At 39.3% G+C, this 19,491-nt stretch overlaps 1 protein-coding gene and 1 pseudogene across 2 annotated transcripts in view; both read right to left on the minus strand.

Annotated features, from left to right (window-relative positions):
* Positions 1-19,491, minus strand: part of GRIN2B (glutamate ionotropic receptor NMDA type subunit 2B) — a 697,821-nt gene that overhangs the window by 657,126 nt on the left and 21,204 nt on the right. The window lies entirely within an intron of this gene.
* Positions 1,633-2,954, minus strand: LOC309610137 (small ribosomal subunit protein uS5 pseudogene; annotated as a pseudogene). Its single transcript has one exon. The product of its transcript is annotated as a small ribosomal subunit protein uS5 pseudogene (transcript).

Consider the following 19,491-nt stretch of genomic DNA (forward strand, 5'->3'; position numbering starts at 1 on the left):
CCCACAGGGTCCTGCTCAATTTCACTTTTGCTTATAACTATTGGTTAAAACTTAGTTCTGTGCAACACTATGAAAGCATTCCTTTCAGCTAGGTGTGGGAGTATGGCAGAATTGCAAAGCTATTAAGAGGAAGAGGCAAAAAGGTATGCTCTCTTCCTTTGAGTACACTGTCCAGAGAAAAAAGTACTCACCAATTCTAGTTGTGCATTTAGTTACTTGGCACACCTACCTGCAAGGGAAGCTAGAAGAAAATAAAGGCTTTATTCAAGGGAACCAAATACCCAGCTAAAAATTGAGAAGAACATATGTGGTGACCAGTTGCAGTCTTGGCTGTGGCATGTGAATCACACAGCACAGCATCTATCATATAGTTAAAAACTCAGTAAATGTTAACTATTACTTGTGTCAAAATGTGGTCCAAGGAAGACCCTACATGGGTACCCTGTTTTACTCCTACTTGGATATATTTTTTTAACAGACTTTTTTTTTTTAAGAGAAGTTTTACGTTTACAGAAAAATTGAGCAGGAGGTACGAGAGCTCCCATGTACCTCCTGCCACACACAGGCAGAGTACCTCCCCACCCTCCATGAATAACCTTTAATGTTCACTCTATAGAAGTGAAACCCAACCTTCCACTTTTTTTTAAATTTAATTTTATTTTTTTATACAGCAGGTTCTTATTAGTTATCTATTTTATCCACATCAGTGTATACATGTCAATCCCAATCTCCCGATTCATCCCACCACCACCCCCCCTCCACTTTCCCCCCTTGGTGTCCATACGTTTGTTCTCTACATCTGTGTCTCTATTTCTGCCTTGCAAACCACTTCATCTGTACCATTTTTCTAGATTCCACATACATGTGTTAATATATGATATTTGTTTTTCTCTTTCTGACTTCACTCTGTATGACAGTCTCTAGGTCCATCCACGTCTCTACAAATGACCCAATTTTGTTCCTTTTTAGGGCTGAGTAATATTCCATTGTATATATGTACCACATCTTCTTTATCCATTCGTCTGTCAATGGACGTTTAGGTTGCTACCATGACCTGGCTATTGTAAATAGTGCTGCAATGAACACTGGGGTGTATGTGTCTTTTTTTTTTTTTTTTAAGATTTATTGATTGATTGATTGATTGATTGCTATGTTGGGTCTTCGTTTCTGTGCTAGGGCTTTCTCTAGTTGCGGCAAGCGGGGGCCACTCTTCATCACGGTGCATGGGCCTCTCACCATTGTGGCCTCTCTTGCTGCGGAGCACAGGCTCCAGACGCGCAGGCTCAGCAGTTGTGGGTCACAGGCCTAGTTGCTCCGCGGCATGTGGGATCTTCCCAGACCAGGGCTCGAACCCGTGTCCCCTGCATTAGCAGGCAGACTCTCAACCACTGCGCCACCAGGGAAGCCCGTATGTGTCTTTTTGAATGATGGTTTTCTCTGGGTATATGCCCAGTAGTGGGATTGCTGGGTCATATGGTAATTCTATTTTTAGTTTTTTAAGGAACCTCCATACTGTTCTGCATAGTGGCTGTATCAATTTACATTCCCACCAATAGTGCAAGAGGGTTCCCTTTTCTCCACACCCTCTCCAGCATTTGTTGTTTGTAGATTTTCCTTTTTCTTTTTTTTTTTTTCTTAAACTAGTTTCATTCACTTTATTTTTCTCATAGAAAACTATGTGGTGGCTACAGCTGGAGCCTGGGTCCTCTGCACGGAAACTCTGGTGTGGGTCTTTTTTTTTTTAATTTATTTATTTTTGGCTGTGTTGGGTCTTCGTTTCTGTGCGAGGGCTTTCTCTAGTTGTGGCAAGCGGGGGCCACTCTTCATCGCGGTGCGCGGGCCTCTCACTATCGCGGCCTCTCCTGTTGCGGAGCACAGGCTCCAGACGCGCAGGCTCAGCAGTTGTGGCTCACGGGCCCAGTTGCTCCGCGGCATGTGGGATCTTCCTGGACCAGGGCTCGAACCCGTGTCCCCTGCATTGGCAGGCAGACTCTCAACCGCTGCGCCACCAGGGAAGCCCTGGTGTGGGTCTTTACAGGATGGTCAGTGAATTCCTGATATGGAGATTTGGTGAACATGGTCTCTTTCCAGAGATCAGGAGTGAGATAACTGTAGGTCTTGGAAATGGCATTAGAAGTGGCCTTGGCGAAGTTGCCCAGCGTGGCAGTGCAGTCCCTGGCAGAGGTGTAGCAGTCGTCAATTCTAGCCATTATCAGTAGCTTCTTGGGCACAGGGGCTGAGACTATGCCAGTGACCCTGGGGGCAGGGATGAGGCGCACCAGCACAGAGCCACAGTGGCCAGTCACCTTGCAAGGGACACTATGGGGCTTTGCCGACCTTGTTCCGCCAGTAGCCTCGTCACACCGGGACGATGGAGAACTCGGCCAGAATGATGGCCGCACAGATGGCAGTGGCTACCTCCTTAGAGCACGTCACACCCAAACCAACATGTCTGTTGTAATCCCAGATGGCAACAAATGCCTTGAACCTGGTCCGCTTGCCAGCATGGGTCTGCTTTTGCACAGGCATGATCTTCAAAACCTCGTCCTTGAGGGATGACCCCAAGAAAATGTCAGTGATCTCAGATTCCTTGATGGGCAGAGAAAAGAGATAGATCTCCTCCAGGGACTGGATCTTCATGTCCTTGACCAGGCGGCCAGCTTGGTGACGGGGAGCCACTCCTTGTCCTCGGCCTTGCCTCCGTGAGCTCCGCGGCCTCGACCCTGGCCCCGACCACAACCCTGGCCCCGGCCCTGGATGCCGCTGCCGAAGCCTCCATGGCCTCCCATTCCAGGGCCTCCGGGCCCTCCCGGCCCTCCCACAGCACAGGTGTCATCCACCATTTGGTGTTTTTACAGAAAAAAAAAAAAAGAAAGCTTTACGGAAAAAAAAAAAAGTTAGATTTTCTGATGATGCCCATTCTAACCGGTTTGAGGTGATACCTCATTGTAGTTTTTTTTCAAACATCTTTATTGGAGTATAATTGCTTTACAATGGTGTGTTAGTTTCTGCTGTATAACAAAGTGAATCAGCTATACATATACATATATCCCCATATATCTTCCCTCTTGCGTCTCCCTCCCACCCTCCCTATCCCACCCCTCTAGGTGGTCACAAAGCACCGAGCTGATCTCCCTGTGCTATGTGGCTGCTTCCCACTAGCTATCTATTTTACATTTGGTAGTGTATATATGTCAATGCCACTCTCTCACTTCGTCCCAGCTTACCCTTCCCCTCCCCGCTTACCCTTCCCCTCCCCGTGTTCTCAAGTCCATTCTCTACATCTGCGTCTTTATTCCTGTCCTGCCCCTAGGTTCTTCAGAACAATTTTTTTTTTTAGATTCCATATATATGTGGTAGCATATGGTATTTGCTTTTCTCTTTCTGACTTACTTCACTCTGTATGACAGACTCTAGGTCCATCCACCTCACTACAAATAACTCAATTTCGTTTCTTTTTATGGCTGGGTAATATTCCATTGTATATATGTGCCACATCTTCTTTATCCATTCATCTGTCGATGGACAGGTAGCTTCCATGTCCTGGCTATTGTAAATAGAGCTGCAGTGAACATTGTGGTACATGACTTTTTTTGACTCACTGTAGTTTTGATTTGCATTTCTCTAATAATCAGTGATGTTGAGCATCTTTTCATGTGCCTCTTGGCCATCTGTATGTCTTCTTTGGAAAAATGTATACTTAGGTCTTCTGCCCATTTTTTTTTTTTTTTTAAACATCTTTATTGAAGTATAATTGCTTCACAATGGTGTGTTAGTTTCTGCTTTATAACAAAGTGAATCAGCTACACATATACACACGTTCCCATATCTCCTCCCTCCCGCATCTCCCTCCCTCCCACCCTCCCCATCCCACCCCCCCAGGCAGTCACAAAGAACCGAGCTGATCTCCCTGTGCTATGTGGCTGCTTCCCACTAGCTATCTATTTTACATTTGGTAGTGTATATATGTCCATGACACTCTCTCACCCTGTCACATCTCGCCCCTCCCCCTCCCCCATCCTCAAGTTCATTCTTTAGTAGGTCTGTGTCTTTATTCCCATCTTGCCACTAGGTTCTTCATGACCTTTTTTCCCCCTTAGATTCCATATATATGTGTTAGCATACTGTATTTGTTTTTCTCTTTCTGACTTACTTCACTCTGTATGACAGACTCTAACTCCATCCACCTCATTACAAATACCTCCATTTCATTTCTTTTTATGGCTGAGTAATATTCCATTGTATATATGTGCCACATCTTCTTTATCCATTCATCCGATGATGGACACTTAGGTTGCTTCCATGTCCTGGCTATTGTAAATAGAGCTGCAATGAACATTTTGGTACATGACTCTTTTTGAATTATGGTTTTCTCAGGGTATATGCCCAGTAGTGGGATTGCTGGGTCGTATGGTAGTTCTATTTTTAGTTTTTTAAGGAACCTCTATACTGTTCTCCATAGTGGCTGTATCAATTTACATTCCCACCAACAGTGCAAGAGGGTTCCCTTTTCTCCACACCCTCTCCAGCATTTATTGTTTCTAGATTTTTTGATGATGGCCATTCTGATGGGTGTGAGATGATACCTCATTGTAGTTTTGATTTGCATTTCTCTAATGATTAATGATGTTGAGCATTCTTTCATGTGTCTGTTGGCCATCTGTATATCTTCTTTGGAGAAATGTCTATTTAGGTCTTCTGCCCATTTTTGGATTGGGTTGTTTGTTTTTTTGTTATTGAGCTGCATGAGCTGCTTGTAAATTTTGGAGATTAATCCTTTGTCAGTTGCTTCATTTGCAAATATTTTCTCCCATTCTGAGGGTTGTCTTTTGGTCTTGTTTATGGTTTCCTTTGCTGTGCAAAAGCTTTTAAGTTTCATTAGGTCCCATTTGTTTATTTGTGTTTTTATTTCCATTTCTCTAGGAGCTGGGTCAAAAAGGATCTTGCTGTGATTTATGTCATAGAGTGTTCTGCCTATGTTTTCCTCTATGAGTTTGATAGTGTCTGGCTTTACACTTAGGTCTTTAATCCATTTTGAGTTTATTTTTGTGTATGGTGTCAGGGAGTGTTCTAATTTCATACTTTTACATGTACCTGTCCAATTTTCCCAGCACCACTTATTGAAGAGGCTGTCTTTTCTCCATTGTATATGCTTTCCTCCTTTATCAAAGATAAGGTGACCATATGTGTGTGGGTTTACCTCTGGGCTTCCTATCCTGTTCCATTGATCTATATTTCTGTTTCTGTGCCAGTACCAAACTGTCTTGATTACTGTAGCTTGCCCATTTTTTGATTGGGTTGTTTGTTTTTTTAATATTGAGCTGCATGAGCTGTTTATATATTTTGGAGATTAATCCTTTGTTCGTTGATTTGTTTGCAAATATTTTCTCCCATTCTGAGGGGTGTCTTTTGGTCTTGTTTATAGTTCCCTTTGCTGTGCAAAAGCTTTGAAGTTTCATTAGGTCCCATTTGTTTATTTTTGTTTTATTTCCATTACTCTAGCAGATGGGTCAAAAAAGATCTTGCTGTGATTTATGTCATAGAGTGTTCTTCCTATGTTTTCCTCTAAGAGTTTTATAGTGTCCGGTCTTACATTTAGGTCTCGAATCCATTTTGAGTTTATTTTTGTGTATGGTGTTAGGGAGTGTTCTAACTTCATTCTTTTACATGTAGCTGTCCAGTTTTCCCAGCACCACTTATTGAAGAGGCTATCTTTTCTCCATTGTATATCCTTGCCTCCTTTGTCATAGATTAGTTGACCATAGGTGTGTGGGTTTCTCTCTGGGCTTTCTATCCTGTTCCATTGATTTATATTTCTGTTTTTCTGCCCCAACTTTCCACTTCTTAATATTCTTCTATTGTCATCACCAGCACAAAAAAATTCAGCTGATATCTTCAGTGTGAAGCTACTTCACTACAATTCGAAAAAATCTTGGATTACAAACAACACACACAGTTTAAGGAATAAAACCAATCTTCTCTATACTTTAAGTTTATATTATTAGCACATTTCATGAATGTTGAAGAATGAAAGCAAAGCACAGATCAATAGTACATTTATTGTACCTCTGAAAATATGTGCAGTGTGAATAAGTATATTTTATATTATAATTTTCTATTTGGAGAGCAAATAAAAATTAATATTGCTTTAATAACACAAAGAACAACATGTTAAACTTGACCAAATCTTTGTTAATGGTAAAATGGAAGACTTAGTGATTCTCAACTGGGTACAGTCACAGGATGGAGACAAGTAACATTTCAGGGGCCATGGGAGGGTAACCCTGCTCACTACTCCACTCCTCAAATACTCTTCTCCCTCTCCCTTGACACCTGAAATTCCTTTGAAAAGAGATAAAGGAAAAAATAAATATTATTAGAGACCAAAGATTGAGAGTTCAGTGAAAAAGTGTTACTAAATGGGATAGTCTTTGAAGTCAAAAGATCATAAACTATATCTGCCCATACTAGGAAAGGAAATACTCTGAGAGATATCATTGGCTACTGATTCCTAGCTCTATCAGCTGTATAAGCACTGAGCTGGTTGGAAATGATCCATTGTGCCTTTGGTACCCATCTCGAGATGACAGCATCCAACTGCCTCTGCTGAGCCCCGCTCTCCTGAAGCCCCACTATGGGATTAGAGTGTGTAGCTTTCATTTGGCATGAATCAGGATTATTTTCCTCAGTCAAGTTTGCATCAGGGTCATGGGCTAGGTGTCCAGGTCTCTTAGATGAAGGTTTATCAAAAGTAAAAGATAAATGCAATTAAATCTGGGAGAGGCAGAACAATGTAAACAAGCTTCAGTTAAGGTATAAGTAATTGATGATAGATCCTGACATATTTTGCTTGAAAGAGGAGAAAGGAAAATAAGAATGTAACAAAATTTCAATACTTTAAATAGTGAGTCAATAGCAATTGCAGTTGTGTGGTAGTGAGTAAGTAAGCATACCTCAGTAGAAACAAGAGGCAGAAAGGAGGATCACTCACGAATTAGAATATGTGTTCAGATAGAGCTATCTCTCCTGCAGGCTGCCATGTTGCCAGAATTCCACCACTCGTCTTTCCTTCACCTCTCTAAATTCCTAGCCAGCACCAACTGCAGAACTCTTAATTTGATTCAGTTATTAGAAAACAATTTTAAGTATGTTAGGAACTTGAGTATGTGAATTTATTTTTTCAACTATAAATTTTATGAAATCTAAATACAGATCAAGTCTTTCTCTTGAAAGGTTAATGTTCATACTGAGACTCTAAAACACTGGATTTTGAAGACAACACCAAAAAAAAAAAGTAAAATATCTTATTGTTAAAAATATTTACTGGTTGAAATAGTATTTTGTATGTAATGGATTAAATAAGACATTAAAGTGAAAAAAAATCCACTTTTAAATTACTAATAACTTAAAAAGGAATAACACAAATAGAAATTAGCTAACTGAGAAGGACATGGAACATAAAAGATGTTGGATAGTAAAGAAACTTGAAAGAGATGAAAGCATTAGAAAGGGAAAGATGGCCAGACATAAGCTTCACCCACTTCATGACCCAATCTACAGCATTCCTAGTAGTTAAGTTAAAGTCTTGAATTACTAAGTTTTCCTTTGCTACAAAATCACACAAAATACAGTTTCCCTGTTATTCAAGTATCAGGTAGTACCAGGGTAATTTCTTTAGTCACAAAAAATAAGGTCTTTTCTGGACTCCAAACTGAGTCCCCTTTGTCCCAAAGGAAAATGCTCTTCTGATTATGTACTCAGAGCCCAACTTCACCTCAGTTTGTGAGGAATTTCTCATATAACTTAAATGAAATTCTCATATTACTGGGCAAAATTTTCCAAAGTTAGCATTCTTTTTTTTTTTTTTTTTTCTGGCCGCGCCCGGCGGCACATTGCCTCTTAGTTCCTGACCAGGGATTGAACCTGCGCCCCCTGCATTGGAAGCATGGGGACTTAACCACTGGACGGCCAGGGAAGTCCAAAAATTAGTATTCTTTAGTGCTTCTTAATCTTAATTTTTAAAAAAAAAATCCTTTCAAAATTTGGTACTCCAAATTTCAACTGCAGCTGAGATTTTTTTTTCTTGCATTTTTTCCAAAAGGAGGTAACTAACTCACTTTTGCAAAAGGATTCTGCCTGGGCAAGAGAAGCTCTAGGGGTTCTAAAAAATGTAAATTGCCACTTGTATCAAAGAGATACCTACTCTAGCACCAGGATTTTATCTTCATGTCTCATTTACATCTAAATGTGGAGTTAGAGGGTGGGGCAGGAGGAAAACTCCACCCTTCCCCCCCCACTGGAGAAATAAAAGTAGAGGGAAAAAAATCTTAAAATTGTTTTCCTCTTGTCATTTACTAAATCGGAAACTAGGCTACTGTAAGAACATTGTAGCTTCCTTTTTTTCTGTCACGGTTTTTCATGTTAATTTAGTTCCTGGTAGTGATTAACAACAAAACTCCCGAAGAGGAAAATCCCCGGTGTAGGTTTGTCTTTACAGCTTGACAGAAAACTGAAAGATGGCAGCACCTGAAGGCGAGAAAGAGGGCTACAGCCTAAGAGCAAGAAGAAAGAACACGGGCTGCCTTTGAGACGGGGCCCTGTGGCTGAGCAGTGGGTTCACAACTAGATGTCGAACATTCTGGATTGATTATCGAAGCTCGTTAGTCTTACACTGATCTCCCAGAGCATGCCTAAGCATCCATGCAGCTGTTGGAGACGGGAAATCCGTGATCAGAGACTGGTCTCACACTGGACCAACTCATCTCTATGGAGGACATGCTTTCCCGACCCCAGCGGTCACTCCTGGGAAGAGCTCCCTCTTTTTTCAAGGTCTCTTATTAGCTGTATTTAGCTGGGCGCTTGGCAGCGACCACTATCAGATCGCTGTGATCCTTCATCCTTTCAAGTTAACAGTACTTTCCTGGGCTTGAGGGAAGGGATAGGGAAAAAAAAAAAAAGATAGAATCAGCCCATTTTCCCTAGTACCTTGTACAATAAATTCTTTTTTTTTTTTTTTTACGGTCTTCTTTCTTTTCCATATGTAAAATACAGCATAAATGATATTTATTGTATAGTTGTTCATGTTTTATAGAGATTTTTTTAATGTTCCTAAAATATAAGAACAGTTTGACAATGAGCTCATTGGACTCCTTTAGTAGATCACAAGAATCTTCAGTTTCTGATATTCCTGACAGCAGGGTAGGGAGAGTGCTTGTTTTTAGTTTCTGTTGTTGTTTTCATTGTTTTAAATATTGAGAGTCACAAATTTCTTACTTCAATTTGCTAACTTAAAGCAATCAATTAGCAACTATTGAGTTGCTCTAACCTACTTCTTACCACATACTTTGTGAAGGTCAGCCTGGCATAAAGCAAGCTTCCTGTACTTGAGTGGCTTAAAGTCAGCTTGGGGGATTGGATAGAAGGGGTTTTACTGTCCTTTGGTCACTAGGGTTGATTCAGCCTTTGTAGCAGCAGGTATTCCCTTCTTGTCTCCGCATAGGTACAGATCTTTCACAAAAAGGATAACTTTCTCACACAGAGATATGAGAAACACTCTCTTTTATACAGGAATCATTTGTTTACTAGTATGAGGAAACACTTAAGATGGTGACGTAAGCAAAAAGAGATTACTGGATATACTCTCAATGAAATGCTATAATGCTGGGATTATCTGATCATATAGAGATAGTCACTTTTGTCTTTGACTAGACTATTTTACAACTGTTTAGAGATTAAAATTAACTTGTAGAAAACAAGTAGCAATGCAGATAATTCTTTTCCAGAGTCATACATATATGTTCTGTTCAGTGGTGTGACAATTCTCCCTCTCTCCCAAAAGCCAATTTTACAGCCATTTGCAAATTCACTTCAATATTCTTGATCAATAAATGTGTCTGTTGTGTGGATTCTCCTTTGAATCTGTTGTAACATCTTGCTGGTTTCCCCATTTAACTATAGAGTTAGTAAAATCTTCAATACATGTTATTTTTATATTTGTATGAGAATCATGATTTTATCATTAGAAAATTACCCTTAAACACTAGACACAAAATCTACTCAAACTAACTTGGGCAAATGGGAAAATGTAAAGGGAATACACAGGTCCATTTCAAGGAAAACCAAAGCAGGATGTATGAGGGCCTCACTAGGTCTGGAATAGGAAAATCTTTAGGAGTCCAAAGTGGTTATCTCACCATCTTTCCCAATCCATGTGATCTTTTTGTCTCTGCTTCTCACTTTTATCTGTTTTCCATGTATATGGGGAAATGGCCCTCTCAAGCCCTAAAGTTACAGAAACCTCTTTCATGTAGTCATTCAACAAAAATCTGTTGAGTACTTACTATGCCAGATACCTCCTGTGGTGTGCTCCAAGGACAAAGAACAAGACAAACTCAAAGGTCCAATATTGCCAGAATAAAGAGTTACAGGACTCCTATCACTCTGTCACAATGAGACCATTGCTATGTCCCAGAGCATGCCCTGTCCCTTTCCCATCCCATATAAGGAAAGACATTTGCCCCATTTTTCTCCCACTCAGCACACTGAAAGTATACATACTTTGCCCGGTCAGCAGATGACTTGCAGGTTCCCTGGCTATAAAAACAGACAAGCAACCCATGCTCATTGTCGACCTTCCCTGGCTACCAGGAAGTTGGCCCGCTGTTCTTGCAGTGACCCTTCTCTTCAATAAACTCTATCTCCCTTACATTCTGCTTTGTGTCTGGAAATTCTTCTCCAACCCGTGCTTGGACCACGACACCTCCTGCTCCAGCACCACCACCAACAGATTAACATTTCAGTGTTTCTATACACATTCCATGCACATGTCAATAAGACAGACTCTTATTGGCTCATATAGTTCATGCACCCACTCTGATCAGATCAGCTGTACTCAAAAGGCAAAAATCACATAGTCCACTGCCATGAGAGAGAATTCCTGAGAACATGGCTGGATAAAGCAGACAAATGGATTAACATGCTTTCTCCATACATGAAATGTAAACTATTAACATACAGTGTTAGATATACACTCCAATCCCAACTGGAGCATACTGCAGTACAGTTCTGACACTAACCACCACCAGTGTTAGTGCAGATTCCAAAGGTTAAGAGCTCAGTCCTCCACAGACTGCTCTTACTAGAGTCGCCAGCCACAACTTCCACTTCTGACTGCCTTGGCTATAAATTCAGGGGTCCCCATAGCCTCCCCAGATTTGATAATTCACTAGAACAACTCAGAAAGTACTCTATTTACAATTAGTTTTATTATAAAGGATACAACTCAGGAACAGTAAAATGAAGATACGTATAGGGTGAGGTCTGGGAGGGAATGCAGAACTTTTGTGCCTTCTCCTCATGGAATCCAGGCAAGTCATCTGCCCAGCACATCAATATGTTCACCAACCAGCAAACTCCACTGGGCTTTGGTGTCTAGAATTTTTACTGGGGTTTCAATATGTACGCATGATTTATTAAGTCATTGACCACATGATTAAACTCAATCTCTAGCCCCCGCTGCCTCCCTGGAGGTCAGGCTGGCTCAAAATCTTAAGCATCTTATCCTCTAATCACATGGTCGGTCTTCTTGGTGACCAGTCCCCACTCTGAGGCTATCTAGGGGCCCATGATAAGTCACCCGTTGGTATAACAAAGATACTCCTCTCCAAGAGTTTTTGAAGCTCTGTGGCAGGAACCAGGAACAAAGACCAGACATATCTTTATTACATCACAGTATATCTTTATTTATGTTGTGTTAAACACTATAAGAATTCAGGCATTCACTTTCCATGGGGAGTTAATGGCTGACATAAAATGAGCTAGCTTGCTGAAATAGAAATTACAGAGGGGAGGAGGGCAGATAAAGCAATTCAGATGAGATTTTTTAATCTCACTGTTTTAATATGACATATTGGTTTTAAAAAAACTACTATATTTTTGTTTGACTGGAATGAGAGTTTGTGTGGAAGATAAGGTGCTAAAGGCAACTGGAACTCAACAGTGCAGGATTGTGACTAGCAGGCTGATGACTTTTGGAAACTTATCCTGTTGGTAGGGTGTTTCATCAAGGAGGGGAGTAAGTATCATAAATGGTATTTTAGGAAAAGCAGACTGACAGCAGAATGTAGTTTGAATAAGAATAGGAAAATCAGAGAAGCTATTAGGGAGTGTCAAAGTATAATTTTATTTTATTCTTTTAATTGTCATTATCATTTAATATTGTTCTTGAGGTATTAGCCCAAGGAAGTATTCAAAAGGAAATTAACAGATATAAAAATAGGAAAGAAGGTGAAGTTATCATTATATTCAGACAATATGATTACACATCTGGAGCACCCAAATAAATTGTATTACAAAAAATAAGAGAATTTCATACAATATCTGGGTACAAAATAAATATACAGAATCAAAAATCTTCATGTATACAAACAACAAGCAGTTAACAGGTATGGAGATGGGGAACTCCCATTTACATTAGAAACAAAAAAGGAAAAAAAAAAACCTAGTTACCAACATAGCAAGAATGTGAAATACTTATTGAAGAAGACTTTAAAATATTACTGGAAGATACAAAATAAACTTTAACAAATATAAAGGCATACCATGAACTTGGATAGGAAGACTTAACATCATAAAATATAAAGGCCCTTAAACTAATCTATAAATTTAACATGATGAATAAAATCACCAATGAGATTTGGTGGAAGAGGATATGGAATTAGATAAGCTGGTTTTAAAGTTCACATGAAATATGAACAAACTTGGACAGCCAGGAAACTTCTGAAGAAGAAGGCAATGAGGTGGGACTAACTCTACTAGATATTAAAAGCTAATATAAAGCTACAGTAATTCAAACAGTGTGGTACATTAAATGGACAGACAAATTTATGGATCAGACTAGGGAGTCCAGAGACAGAACTAAATATTTGTGAGAATTTAGTATATGCTAAGAGATGTGGGGAAAAAGAAAGTAGATGATATACCAGATCTGTCTCTCCATGGGAGCACAGAGGAAAAGGCCATGTGAAGACACAGCCAGAAGGTAGCCATCTGCAAGCCAAGGAGAGAGGCCTCAGTAGAAACCAACCTTGTTGCCACCTCAATCTTGGATTTCTAGCCTCCAGAAAATAAATTTCCATTGTTTAAGCCACCCAGTCTGTGGTATTTTGTTATGGCAGCCTGAGCTGACTAATCCACCAGTGTTCAATGCAGTTCAATAAGTGGTATATACTGAGTACCCACTGTGTGCTTGGCACTGCCATGCATGCTGTGAATCCAAAAATGACTGAGACATGGTCCTTGCCCTTGGGACCTGCCCTGTCCTTGAAGAGCTCATGGTCAGGTTAGGGAAACACATCTACTAATAATTTGAATGTCATATGGTAAGGACCATGTTAGAGGTCAACCCAGGATGTAATGAGAGCTTGAAGGAACCAGTAACCTCTAAGGAGAGGAGCTATGAGAGATGAAGGAAGGCGTCAGTCGTGTCTGAACTGATTGAAATGGTTAGGTCAGCAAAGAGGGAAGGAAGCGTTTTCCCAGGAGAGGAAATAGAATGCTCAAAAGCCTGGAGGGGAGACACAGGATGGTGTGGGTGGAGAACTGTGATGCCACAGCTCCTTCAATTTGGAATGTGGAAAGCAGAGCACCTCCCTCTCTCCCATTTTGGAATCTTTGGTCAGGATGGATATTGGGGGAATTTCTTCTCTTAGTTTTTGAAGCTGGCAGGATAATACAGCTTTCTAAAACAGGACCAGGACTAGTGTTCACAAGCAGGAAATTCATCCTAAGTCTGCTCCTTCCTGACTTTTGCCCTGGAGCAGGAGTGTGGTGAGGATGGGGCAACTGCAGGTTGGCAGTTATGGATTAGAGCAGAACACTGTAAACTTTTTCTGTAAAGGGCCAGATAATATTTTTTTTCACTTAGTTATTATTTTTTGTAATAGTTTTGCCTGGCCAGATAATATTTCAGACTTTGAGAGCCATATGGTCTCTTTTTGCAACTGCTCGATTCTGCCAATATAGCAGAATGCCACTCTACTGACGCTGGGTTGTGGTGAAGGAAAGTACAGCGTTTATTGCAGGATGACAAGGAGAATGGGCAGCTAGTGTTCAAAACACTCATTCCCCAATGGCTTTCAGCGCAACATTAGGGTGAGGGTCCCAGGGTGTGTGATCAGCTCCTGGACTTTCTTCTGATTGGTTAGTGGTGAGGTAACAGGGTGAAGTTTCAGGAATCTCAGTCATCAAATCTCTGGCTCCAGCCAGTCTATGGTCTAGCGTTTACGGTCAGCAGTTTCCATCTGGTGGGGGTCCTGGTTTCAGTCTTTGCTGAAGTTATGGTCACTGAAGCTCAGCCAGTTCTGGTCCTGCATTGGGTGCGTAGGCGGGGGAAGGGTGGTGAGAGCACGTTGAGAAGGGTGGGTCACCCTACATGGGGAGGCTGCGCACTCTGCCCCCCCATGTAGGGTCAAAGGCGGCGCTGTCGCTCTGGTGATGGTTTCCCAGCTCCATGCCACCAGGAGCTAAGCCTCCTTCGGGAGAAATACAGGGCCAAGAAGCTTAGGCCATGTCGGTTGCCATGTCCTTCTCTAGGTGTGTGCCCTTCTCTGTGGTTGAAGGGTTGTCTGAGACTGAGAAGAACGCTGGGGAGTCCGAGAATACCTATATTCTGTGGCCCATTTTCCAGCAAAGGCGGGGAGCAGACGGGTTGTGGCCGGGCCGACCTGCGAGACTGCTGCTTCCTGCAGGCAGAGCTTGCCTGAGAGCGTGGGCATCCAAAGTATAATTTTAAAAGAGCATAATTTCTTAAAGTATGACTTCTATACAAATATAGAATGAACACGTGTCAATGATTATTATTTAACTCATTAATGAGTTATTTAACTCATTAATGAGTTAAATGGTAAGTTAGTTCAAAGAAGAATTAGAATAATGGAGGATATATAACAGTCCATCTGAAAAGTCATACAGAAATGCATTTGTTAGGTTTGGGAATAAATTTTGGAGTGTTTTTGGTTTTTTTTGTTTGTTTTGTTTTTTTGTTTGTTTTCCTACGGGAAAGAAATAATTTGCATCTTTCCCTGAAAAAAATTTACAGCTTAATGAGCAACCTCACAAAGTCTGGGGTCTAATCAAGTATTAAGTCACACAAAAGCATATTTCCTAGAAAATTAAATAATCCTGGATGGGGGTGTTGGGGAAGTTTGTTAGACATTAAAGGGACATGCAGTCATTTTTTTATCTTGTTTCTGAGTTTTGGATAATTTTTCTTAATAGTCCTCCTTATGATCATAAAAAAATTCTGAAAATTAGACTTGATAACACATATTTTTAAAAGCTGGACTCGTATTGCAACCTGATTCATCTATGTGTATGGTTTCCACAGATTAAGAACCCTACCAGTTTCTTCATGGTAGGCTTTTCATACCTAATGAAATGAGATTCATTCTGTAAAATATACTCCAGTATAGCCCTGATAGGACAATTGATTTGTTTAATTGTATCTTCACAGAAAGTAGGACAGATTCTTATTGAATGTATGCAAATTATTATGTTGGCAAGAAAAATAAAGTGACTCAGCAGAAGTATTTGTTCTTGAATACCAAGGCGTCAGGGAGAACAAAACACCATTTAAAGAATGTTTAATTTCAGTTTGCAAAAGTATAGTCTGCGTGGGGGGTGGTGGTGGTGGTGGTGGGATGAACTGGGAGATTGGGATTGACATATATACACTAATATGTATAAAATAGATAACTAATAAAAAAAGCATAGCCTACTATATTTAGGGTTGGAGATAGAATTTGAAGAAAGAGAAAAAGGGCTTCCTGATATATCTATCAGAAAATAGAACACTATGAGTAATACAACAATATACCCCCCACCCCAAATAAATGTCCATTATTATTATTAGTTTTTTCTCATCAGTTCACTCAGTTCTATGTAGATCTTGGGTTACTAGGTTTTCACAAAGTCATGATTTTTGATCTGAAAATAATCTGAAAATCACAGTTCAGTCCTCCAGCACAGTATGACAAGGTATAAATAACGCTGGCTCAGAAGCCAATACCGATGAGTCTATTCATTGTTGAGAGAGTACCTGGTACTCATGAGGCTCTGAGGCTGTCCTTTGCTGAAGATCCAATTTGTACTAGGAGTTTATGGCAAGGTTCTTAGACAAGCATGAGAGGAAAGCAGAAATCACATGTTGATGATAATACTGAATGGCTCTAACTAATAACACTAGCCAATAAAATGGAGAAAAAAAATTCTTTATAGGATAAAATACGTAACAATTTTATTAAATATTGATCAGTGTTTTCCTGAAGATAACATATTAGGGGCAGTAAGAACACTGACAAATCTTCCTCCAGATAAAGTATACACAGTATCTGAAACATATTTATATTAATAATATTTTACCTGTCCAAAATTAATCAAGTGAAAGGCACTCAACATCACTACTCAGGAAAATGCAAATCAAAACCACAATGAGATATCACCTCACACCTGTTAGGATGGCTATTATCAAAGACAAAAGATAGGGCTTCCCTGGTGGCGCAGTGGTTGAGAATCTGCCTGCCAATGCAGGGCACATGGGTTCGAGCACTGGTCTGGGAAGATCCCACATGCCGTGGAGCGACTAGGCCTGTGAGCCACAATTGCTGAGCCTGCGTGTCTGGAGCCTGTGCTCCACAACAAGAGAGGCCGCGATGGTGAGAGGCCCGCACACCACGATGAAGAGCGGCCCCCACTTGCCGCAACTAGAGAAAGCCCTCGCACAGAAACGAAGACCCAACATAGCCATAAATAAATAAATAAATAAATAAATAAAAATTAAAAAAAAAAGAAGACATACGATAAAACATAATTAAAAAAAAAAAAGACAAAAGATAATAAGTGTTGGCAAGGATGTGGAGAGAAGGAACCCCTGTACACTGTTGGTAGGAATGTAAATTGGTGCAGCCACTATGGAAAACAGTATGGAAGTTCCTCAGAAAATTAAAAATAGACCTACTATATGATTCAGAAATCATTTTTCTTGATATATATATATATATATATATATATATATATATGGAATGAAATCAGTATCTCAAAGAGATATCTGTGATCTCATGCTCATTACAGCATTATTCACAATAAGCAAGATACGGAAACAATTTGTGTCTATCAACAGATAACTGAATAAAGAAACTGGCATACGCACACACACATACACACACAAAATGGACTATTATTCAGCCTTAAAAAATTAAGAAATCTTGCCAGTTCAACAGTACTATACAACATGGATGAACCTGGAGGACATTATGCTAAGACAAAGAAAGAAACTAGACGCAGAAAGAAAAATACTGCATGATTGCACTGATAAGTGGAATCTAAAAAAGTCAAAATTTCAGAAGCAGAGAGTAGAATGGTGGTTACCAGGGGCAGGGAGGTGGGGGGCAGGGGGGAGATGTAGTCAATGGATAACAAGTTTTAGTTGTACAGGATGAATTAGTTCTAGAGATATAATGTATTACATGGTGACTATAGTTAATAATACTGTATTGCATACTTGAAATTTGCTAAGAAAGTAGATATCAGGTATTTATAATACACACACACACACACACACACACACATACACACACATAAAAGTAACTGTGTGAGGAGGTGGATATGTTAATTAGCTTGCTGTTGTAATAATTTTATTATGTATTGTATATCAAAACATCATGTTGTACACCTTAAATATATACAATCTTTATTTAAAAAATGTTTAACTACAATTAAACAAGGAAAGTTATGCTTCTATATTGACTGGGAAGTTCTTTCTATGCACCTCTTAAAATAGTGTTGAAATAATTACAAAATATAGAGCATACCAAACAAACTTCATTTTCAGCTTTTTATTTTTTTTAATAAGGTAACAGAACAAATCACTGTGATCACCAAGGGGATCTCTGGAAAACCCCTAAGTGTAAAAGATATCTTAAGTTTTATTCCTGAATTTAAGTTCTAATTTTGGAAGGGAAAAAATAACAAAACTATAAGAGCAGATATGGTCATGATTAAGATAGGATCATATATGCCTTAGAACAATAAATGGTTATAGCTTAGCTGTCTATTAATCAAAATGTCAATAAGGTAATTTAAAAAACATACCAGACAGTAACACAATTACAAGGAACCTTAGCTTTTTCAGAAGTGAAACCCTGAAAAAGAAAGTATGGTACAAGGCACAGAACATTATTTTAGTGAGATAACAAATCTTTTCTATATGAGCAGAAAGTAAAATATAATGTTCTATTTTTGCAGAAATAGAAAAAAGTCCATCCTAAAATTTACATGGAATCTCAAGGGACTTCGAATAGCCAAAACAATCTGAAAAAGAACACAGTTGGAGGTCTCACACACTTCCAGATTTCAAAACTTATTACAAAGCTACAGTAATCAAAACAGTGTGGTCTTGGCATAAAGACAGATATATGAAACAATAGAACAGACAGCCCAGAAATAAACCCTCACATATTTGCTCAAATGATTTTTGACAAGGATGCTAAGCCATTCAATAGAGAAAGGACAGTCTTTTCATCAAATAGTGTTGAGGAAACTGGATATGCAAAAGAATGAAGTTGGACCCTTACCTTACACCATACACAAAAATTGACTCAAAAAGAATCAAAGATCTGAGAGCTAAAACTGTAAAACTCTTAGAAGAATATATGGGGAAAAAGCTCATGACATTGGATTTGGCAATAATTTCATGGATATATACTAAAACATAGACAACAAAAGAAAAAATAAATTGGACTACATCAGAATTTTAAACATCTGTGCACCAAAGGAAACAACAGAATGAAAAGGCAACCAATGTAAAAAGAGAAAATATTTGCAAATCATATATCTGATTAGTAAATACCCTGGATATATAAAGAACTCCTACAACACAAAACCAGCAATAACAAAGCAAATAACTCAAAAAATAGGCAAAGGACTTGAATAGACATTTCTCCAAATAATATACACAAATGGCCAACAAGCATATGAAAAGACACTCAAAATCACTAATCATTAGAGAAATGTAAATGAAAAAGTAAAAGCCACTGAGATATCACCTTACACCTATTAGGATGGTTACTATCAGAAATAAACAAAAAACTGAAAATAACCAATCTTAGCAAGGATGTGGAGAAATTGGAATCTTTGTGTTGGTTGGAATGTAAAAAGGTACAGCTGCTATAGAAAACAGTATGGTGGTTCCTCAAAAAGAGTTATCATATAATCCAGCAATACCACTTCTGTGTATATATCCCAAAGAATTGAAAGCAGGATCTTGAAGAGAAATTTGTCCACTCATGTTCACAGCAGCATTATTCACAATAGCCAAAATGTGGAAGCAACCTAAATATTCATTGATGGAGGAATTGATAAATAAATGTGGTATATACATACAATGAAATATTATTTAGCCTGAAAAAGGAAGGGAATTCCGACATATGCAACAAC

Source organism: Balaenoptera borealis (assembly GCF_965194805.1).
Source record: "Balaenoptera borealis genome assembly, chromosome: 13".
In the NCBI taxonomy this organism is placed as follows: Eukaryota; Metazoa; Chordata; class Mammalia; order Artiodactyla; family Balaenopteridae; genus Balaenoptera; species Balaenoptera borealis.